This window comes from Varroa destructor, unplaced genomic scaffold, assembly GCF_002443255.2.
Source record: "Varroa destructor unplaced genomic scaffold, Vdes_3.0 BEIS01000005.1, whole genome shotgun sequence".
In the NCBI taxonomy this organism is placed as follows: domain Eukaryota; kingdom Metazoa; phylum Arthropoda; class Arachnida; order Mesostigmata; family Varroidae; genus Varroa; species Varroa destructor.
In genome coordinates, this window is record NW_019211458.1 from 15,775,498 (window position 1) to 15,783,522 (window position 8,025).

Below are 8,025 nucleotides of genomic sequence, written 5' to 3' on the forward strand. Positions count from 1 at the left end.
TTTCGCATCGTTCAAGAGCCTTATACCATATGGGCACACCCCTACGCCTAATGAAGTTCCACGAATGCGCCATATGTGTTGTCGTTAATAGGCGCTGCTTGACCGACGTCGAAAAATAAATATTGTTGAAAAAAAAACAAGCTGCTCAATGTAATACGGTGGCCATTAGGTTTCCATCGTTCCCCCCAGAGTTTCAGAGCGAGCGCGTTTACTGGCGCAAGCTAGTTGAAAGCTTAGCCCTGCGAACGAACAACATCGTAGTGAAATAAATGTCGAGATAGTAGCATCTATTCTCTATGAATCGTTAATGAATAAAAACGGTCAACGAAATTTTCCCCACGAACGATTGTTAATAGCGTCTGACACGGTCTCGTTTGCCTTATCGTGGCAATGACCGTGCTTGTGACGACAGTAATCCAGCAAGATCGTGGCCGTTGCCTTTCTATCGTACACCTGCGATTTGTGTTGAACGATTAGCTCTTTTTGTGAATGAAGCAAGTCTATCTAAATCCGGTCCAACCTTACGTTATTGCCGTATTACGATAATGGCTGAGACCTATTCATCTACCGATATAATTAATATTGCGTTACTATAGACAAATTTGCCTTATTGCGTTACCTAGATGTTTTCTCGCAGAGAAAAAAACTTGAATCGCATTTAGCTATATGATATAATTTGTACAAGGTGCATGCGGAAAGATAACCGAACCGATGCCCAGATGTTTTACAGATACTGAATAAATCGAAATAAAACTAGTATAGAGCGACGAGGTTGCACGGTTCTATAAGGTTTCGATTTCGAGTATATCATAGGAGTTCATGACCAATCCCTAGCTAACAATCAATTCTTTTCTCAAGCTATGCGTAGCAATTACAGTTGACTAAACCTATGAATATACAATAATTATACTCTTTACACAGAATAAATTCGAAAATTTTCGCGCCGCTAAATGAGCAACAGCGCTTTGATGGCGCTGTTGGCGCTGCATGCTTTAGATGCCCTGCAAAAAAAAGAAAAAAAAATAATCGTAGTAATAATAAGCTAATTCATTAAAATTACATCAATAGACATAACAATACATTTATCCTAAATCTATACAAAACAAGGGAAACATAGTGGCGGTTCAGCTCGATCGAATACAGCGACAGAACAGGTGGAAAAACTCCGCGGGAACCCGCTTTGGCTTACGTCAACAGTTATACGTAACGTGATTTAGTGGCAGAACTTAAATAGAAGATTAGCGAGCGGAAAGAGATTCGGGTGGACATACAAAACTGGTTATAAAGTACACACTTTAATTTAACCCATCGATTTGTTCAACTTAACGAGGGTCCAATGGGTACCAACAACGATCGGTAAAACTTTCGTCAATAAATCAAATTGTTCGTCTTAGCAGGTACTTTAACGGTGAGTAACTTCGTCAAACGCAGGCTCGCATCGATCGTTCAATGGCGCGCTATAGTAGAAGAGAATATATGATATATTCTTTGATATTATTTGAATCAAGAAAAACAAACAGAGTTGGAAATAGGAGAATTAGCAAATTAACCTACTGTACCGATAAAATATAGATAATTAGTTTATAGTTTAGCTAATTTATATTTTTTTATATGTAGAAGCAAGCTAGAAAGGTAGGGCAACTATACGCACTATGTTACGGTGCTTAATGGCAAGGGTAGCCCCTTTCGAGCGACACTCACCTAGGACTATGTGCACTTGTATCTAAGCTTACAGTGACCTCAACATCCTCCACAGTTTTTAAACACGGAACCCATTAGCAGAAATTGTCCATTTTGACGCTTACAATTTATTGTATTAAATGACCATTTGAGATTGTTGAAAGCAAGGTCAGTGGATTGTTCTATGTAGCGTCTCTATTGGATTTTTCTATCGTTCATGAAAGCATCGTGTCAGATTCGTGTGCGCGCGCGCACACGTATAGTTGGTCACTTTATAATATACTAGAATTGCTCAATCATACAGTGGCTACGAAGAACCCCGTTATTCGGTCACTAGAAACTATGGCCTATAAAATGAATTGATTGTTCGACATCGCCGACAGTCAGATAGATATCTACGTCGTGACAGGCAGCTGGACAGAAAGTCAGCTCGCCCAGCGGGATTAAGCTAAAATGAGAAATCTGTTGCCTTTATAGTAGTGAGGGTGCTTTTGATGCGTCAGAGAAGGATAAGGGCCGATACGCGTGTGAACCATTAGCCGGATGGAGTACTCAAATGAAACGCCATTCTATCTGTCAAAAGTGGACAAAACCTATCGATGATGGACACTAGTCCATCGAGTAATCATTGCAACACTGGTTAGTGACTGCATCGTCTTTCGCCACATTAATGATTCAGTGTTTGATATTATTTGATGAATAGTACATTAAAGCAAGCTAAGAAAAAGTCGAAAGGTAGATGGATGTGAATATGAAGACTCAGACGAACGGCGAGAAAGACAGGAAAGAGAGCAGAGACGAAGCCTCACTTGATCCGAAGTCGATGATCAAATCCATAGCCACATTTGGTAACATTTGAACTCGCGCGCCTGATCGCGCCACGGTCGACGCCTTCATCATCATCATCATCATCATCGTCGTCGTCGTCGGGACGCCACCAGCGACAGCGTCAGCTTGAATGACCGAATCCATTATCAAAGGCGCGCAAATCAAAGTTAATGGCGGTAGCGCGGCAACTATAACGTTTTTCGGATCTTTTTTCGACATTATTCACTAGAATAAGTAGCTTCGAAGATGTGTGCATCAACGTGTCGATATATTTATAAGAATTTCTTTATCGCTTTTTTGTTATCGCTGTATTGGGCCGATAACGCTTTCAGCGATTGGCGTTGTTGTGGTTGTTGTTGATGATTATCGGTATCCTGGAGCTGCGCTTTCAGTCGGTGAGTGTATTTATGCCTCTTCGTTATTTGCGTTTGTGTGTGTATTTGTAATCCGCCCATCGATGAAAGCAGGTACAGCAACGGTATCAGAACGCTACTGTTCGGTCGTCCTTATGCTACTATAACGGCATCACCTCAAGCGTAACCGGTTAGTAATAGTATGATTAAGGTCAGCAGGAGAGATCACCTCAGCCTGATTTCGCGAGGAGTAGGTTCACGTGAGACGGGAAGTGACGCCAAACAAACGCATTACAGGACGTCGTTTTCACTGCTGGTGAAAATATTGATGTCTTCTTCCGCAATGCCTAAATGAAGCTGCTAATGGACGCAGTGGCAAGGTCGTTTGTATCAGCTCTCTGGTTGCATCTTCGAATTTTCATGTAAGGGAAGGCAATCATTCCTCGTCAAACATTTTATGCCTCGCCCTTGCCTATCGAACAAATGCTATGACCGATTCGTACAGATTACGTCTCCATCAACGAATCTCCTAAACCTTCCTGAAGAACGAGCAACAAGAATCCAATTATACGGGGTGGTAGCGTGCCTTCACGATTCTCACAAGCATATGGTCTCTCGTTAGAGCTCGACGCAATCTGGTTACATCCGAACTACTAAACTGCCGCTATGTTTTATACTTGCCATTTGTCTATAACAAGCCTACCCTCTCGAATGAGCAAAAAGCGTATCTTGATGAAATAAATATATGTCATGCTTTAAAAGCTAAACAGACCATTGTGTGTCGACTCTCACAATAGCGAAACCAAGAATAAACATAACTTGGTGCCTTCCTTCTCGCGGCCGTGCTTTGGTAGGCAATATCTGTCACACGTAGCTTCGATTGAGTTCTATGCCATTCTCGTTGGTCGCTAGAGCTCATCGTACGAGTATTAGAAGCTCTTCTAGACGCTTCGGAAGGAGCAGTGAGCTAAGGCCCAAGCGCAAACCGGGGTTAATTATCTGACCTCAGCTGTCGGCAGACTGCGCTGATCAGAGAACGCCAAAAAAGAGGGAAATTTTACGGCGTAACTCGACAACATCCGTTATTGACATGCCTCGATGACACATTGCTAGTTAGAGGCAGGCGTCTTCCGATCTCTGCTAGTTCGCAAGATGCCGTCCGCTCCAGCCTGTTGTTATCACAGCGAGTTCGCTAATCCCAGGAACGTTATTATCATTGTCACATTGCGTTACAGAATCACGTCACACAAATGGAGAAAAGAAGTAGAATTCTCGGTGTTCAAATAAATTATTGTCATCCTTATGGATAGAAACGTATCCCGTTTATCACCATCATGGTAGCTGGCCGATATTTGGGTAGGAAATTTACAAAGCAAAACATGCTTTCATTTAGCAATGAGAGCTATGTATTGTGATACTGGCATAAATTGTTGTTCTATTCTGGGACATTGTCTATCTGCTCAACGTCATGCTCAGTAAATTGACAAACATGATGCCATTACAAAAACCCATGACTATCGATTGGCAAGAAAGACAATCAAATCATGACTTAGAAAGAAGTTATAGAAAATGTAACATATTAAGTGAAAACACCGTGCAGAATGAAGGGCGTCCTTTATTCCAAGAACACCTCAGGCCTCTGATTTTTTATGTATACCACTCGATCGCATGGCAAAAAAGGATCAATAGCACCCTTGGTACGGTCACTTCCATCATGAAACTACTTAACATGAGTTGCTACAATAATAAATTAACGCCGAATTCATACGTTTATTTAACGGACACAAAAGCCGATTCCGAACGTACCATTGCTATACGCAGCATTCGAGCACACCTGCTGCATTCGCTTGAAATAATATCGTCAGCTGAATTCTGCATCAGCCTGAAAGAGAATCCCATTGTGACAATACCATAAAAGTACACGTTTTATCTTGCGCGACACGCGCCAAACTAGAGTGCCGTTAGATCTACTTTCTTCCCTCCATTTATGTACAGATGTATGTTCACTGTTTGATTTTGTTTATAGCTCATGTTATTAATATAAACCGATCGGATAGCTGTCACGGTCTATCAAGATATCTACATTTGCGCGTAACCGATAACAGCTTCACATGTAGACTTGATAGCAACAAAAGTTATGCTCGGGTACGATAATGCATGAGGTTGTTCATGGAGACGTGAGTGCATAAAGGTCAATATTAGTTGATGATATTGCTTTCGTTCTTCCGCCACACTCATTCCCCAGCGATATTTTGTGCTATTCATCCATTTCTCGCTTATTACTACTCGATAGAACAAAACGTCGCAGTTTCCCTTCAAGATGGATTTGTTGGAACGGCAATATAACGTTACGGAACGAGTGAGCGCTACAGAAAAAAAAAAGCAACGAAGAACCCCAGCGCCAACGCGATTGTTCACTGGCGGCGCGAACGCAACTAGCGGCCGTCAGCCCGCTGACACCAAGAAGCTATTTAGTTGATTGTTATCCGCGCGCGACGACTTCCTTCTTTCTCTCTCGCGTGTGGGTTTAATCGAAATATCTATGGGACATAGTAAATCGTCGAAAGAGGGAGCTCTCCCAAGCCTCGACGACGCTAGTACAGCTGGGTCAAATTTAGGCAAACACAGCAGCTAACGTAGATTAATGTACCATCGCGATGCTCGCTGGCGTTATTCTATCCTCTCTCTGCATCTACCTACCTTACATAGTTGTTGTTCTCGACTTGACCACAACTCAATCGATTCATGGATCAGTGGGGTAGCTGGTTATTGGCAATTATCGTACCACAGCAATGATCACCGTCGTTGCGTCCTTCAGTCGTTTATAGGCCTACTCTGCGTTTGTCTTGCCGAATAGCAAGCTCCACTCACTCCTGTGACAACAAATAACGCTAGGTTTTGCTATGTTTCACTGTGCAACGACGATCGGATACGCCATCGAGGCGGAGCAGTGGGACAGGCACGACAAGAGCAGACGAACCGTAGCCAGACTAATTCAGCTAAAACAGCTCTCTCTGCGCGCGGCCAATTGTTCGCCCGTTATAGGCAATAACGCGGCGCTCACTGATGGTTCGTCACCGTCGCCGTCGCCGTCGCCGTCAGCGTCTAATAGCCATGACAAGTGGCTTGACGTTATCGAGCCAACAGCTCATAACCAACCGATACGCCGCCTGCTTCCCGCTCAAAAGCACTGTTTATTACAACATTGACAACTCTATTGAACAATAGATGTCGGCATCGACATTAATGGCCTCTATACATTTTGTCAAAGTGTCATTTAAGTCATTCATTGACAAGCTAACATTATCACTACCGACCATTCTCATCACGATAGTCATCTACGGACGACACAGAAACGTCCCAATAATCATCAGCAGCACGTTGGCTGTGAGAAGCTTTTATATTTAGATACGGAAATCATTACGGATACAAGTACGTGGGATACCGATTACCGCTGTACGCACTATAGCGTACAGGATAGAGGTCGCCAGCTTTTCAATGACAGCATTAGTACATATGCTAGTATAACAAGTCCACAGAAGAGATGCTCGTGGAAAAATGGATCCTCGACAGCTGCTCGAATTTTGCTGCGACGTTCGATTGCACATATATATATATATATATATATATATATATATATTGATTAAAATTTTTGAATTATTTCAAACAATTTGGACGATAAACGATTACGAGTAAAGTACAACGAGTCAGGAAAACAAAGACTGAGAAGGAATCGTTGAACTGTGTTTGCCATCACATTATTGTTCGTCTAACTGTTCGACGGGATGGGGTAGACTTTAAAAAACAATGCTTAGTTTCTGAGCATTAGTTACTATAACGTATTTACACAGACCCGCAGGACGAACAAAGGACCGGCGGTTTTGCCAGCCTCGAACTTGCAACAGCTTCCCTTGTCATGTAGATAATAGTTTATGTAATTATTCACTGGCTCGTTGTAATACGAAAGACAAAGTAACTGGTTGAAAACAGATTTGTCAATGACATTGAATGCAAAAGGAACTTGACAGTGTCTTCGTAGAGTTCGCTAGTCTCCAAGAGACAAAAACGTCCCATATTTGCTTATCCAATAGATGACCGGAGTCTCGTATTCTGCGCGGCTAATGTAAGCATACGCGATGCCGATTAAAAAGAAAAGCAGCAACGAATGAGCGCCCCAATGATCAAACAGTAGGTTTAAGGGCACTTGAACTTGTCAGTCAAACTTGTCAATCAACTTCAAAAGGCGATTGCAGGTCCATGCTTACATCTGTACCGGGAGGTGCGCTATCAGAAGAGTGTTAACTACTATAAGTGTGTGATTTAGCAACGAGTAGTTTCCTCGCGTTGGTTTAAACGATTGCTGCCACAAGCCATCCTAAGTATTAGTCGTAACTATTATAACTACACTGCTTCACGTGTCTGCTCACTAATTATCCAGATATTATGACATACATAGTTCAAGCAAGACCTATTTCAGTTTTGGCTACCGGTCGCCCGTCTAGAGTAGTGCAACAGCGCAGTATTGAACGCAGAACTTGATTCGTGCACATAATTCTACGCGCCAGTATATCTATGCATGTAACCAAGTTAAACTTGAAAACTGACTAGCTCACAGACTGGCATGCCCTCGCCACAGTGATAAAGTGCAACTTTAACACTTCTCCAAGTGGACTTATGTAAGAATAAAAAAAAAACTTAAAGAAATACTCGCGTATGTGATTGATTAATGGTCAGTACTTTCGAAGGGCTACAAAAGGTTATTGTAAGTTTAACATCGCGCCATCTATCGGCAACAATCGGTATTTGTCATTAAGAGGCGTATGATTATATTTGTAAATGTAAAAATATTTCACTTTCTGAATGAAAGAACCCAGGTACGGCATATGTCTCAGTAATGGAAATGTTACACTTTTGGGACATAGCCGTTGTTAAGCTCGTTGAGATCTCGACAGATCACAGTTGTTGTTTGTCTCGTTTTCTGTCGTTGAATGCTGTTCTAGCCTTAGTTTAATTAGCACGTTACTGTGATATATCCGTGACATATTGGTAAACAAATGTTTAGGATCTGCATCTGCGTATCTTCGTACAAAGGAAGAGGCCAGTGATACATATCGCAATGTAGGTAATAACTCGGAAGCTGTCAGCTAGCTTGGGCGGTACCCTC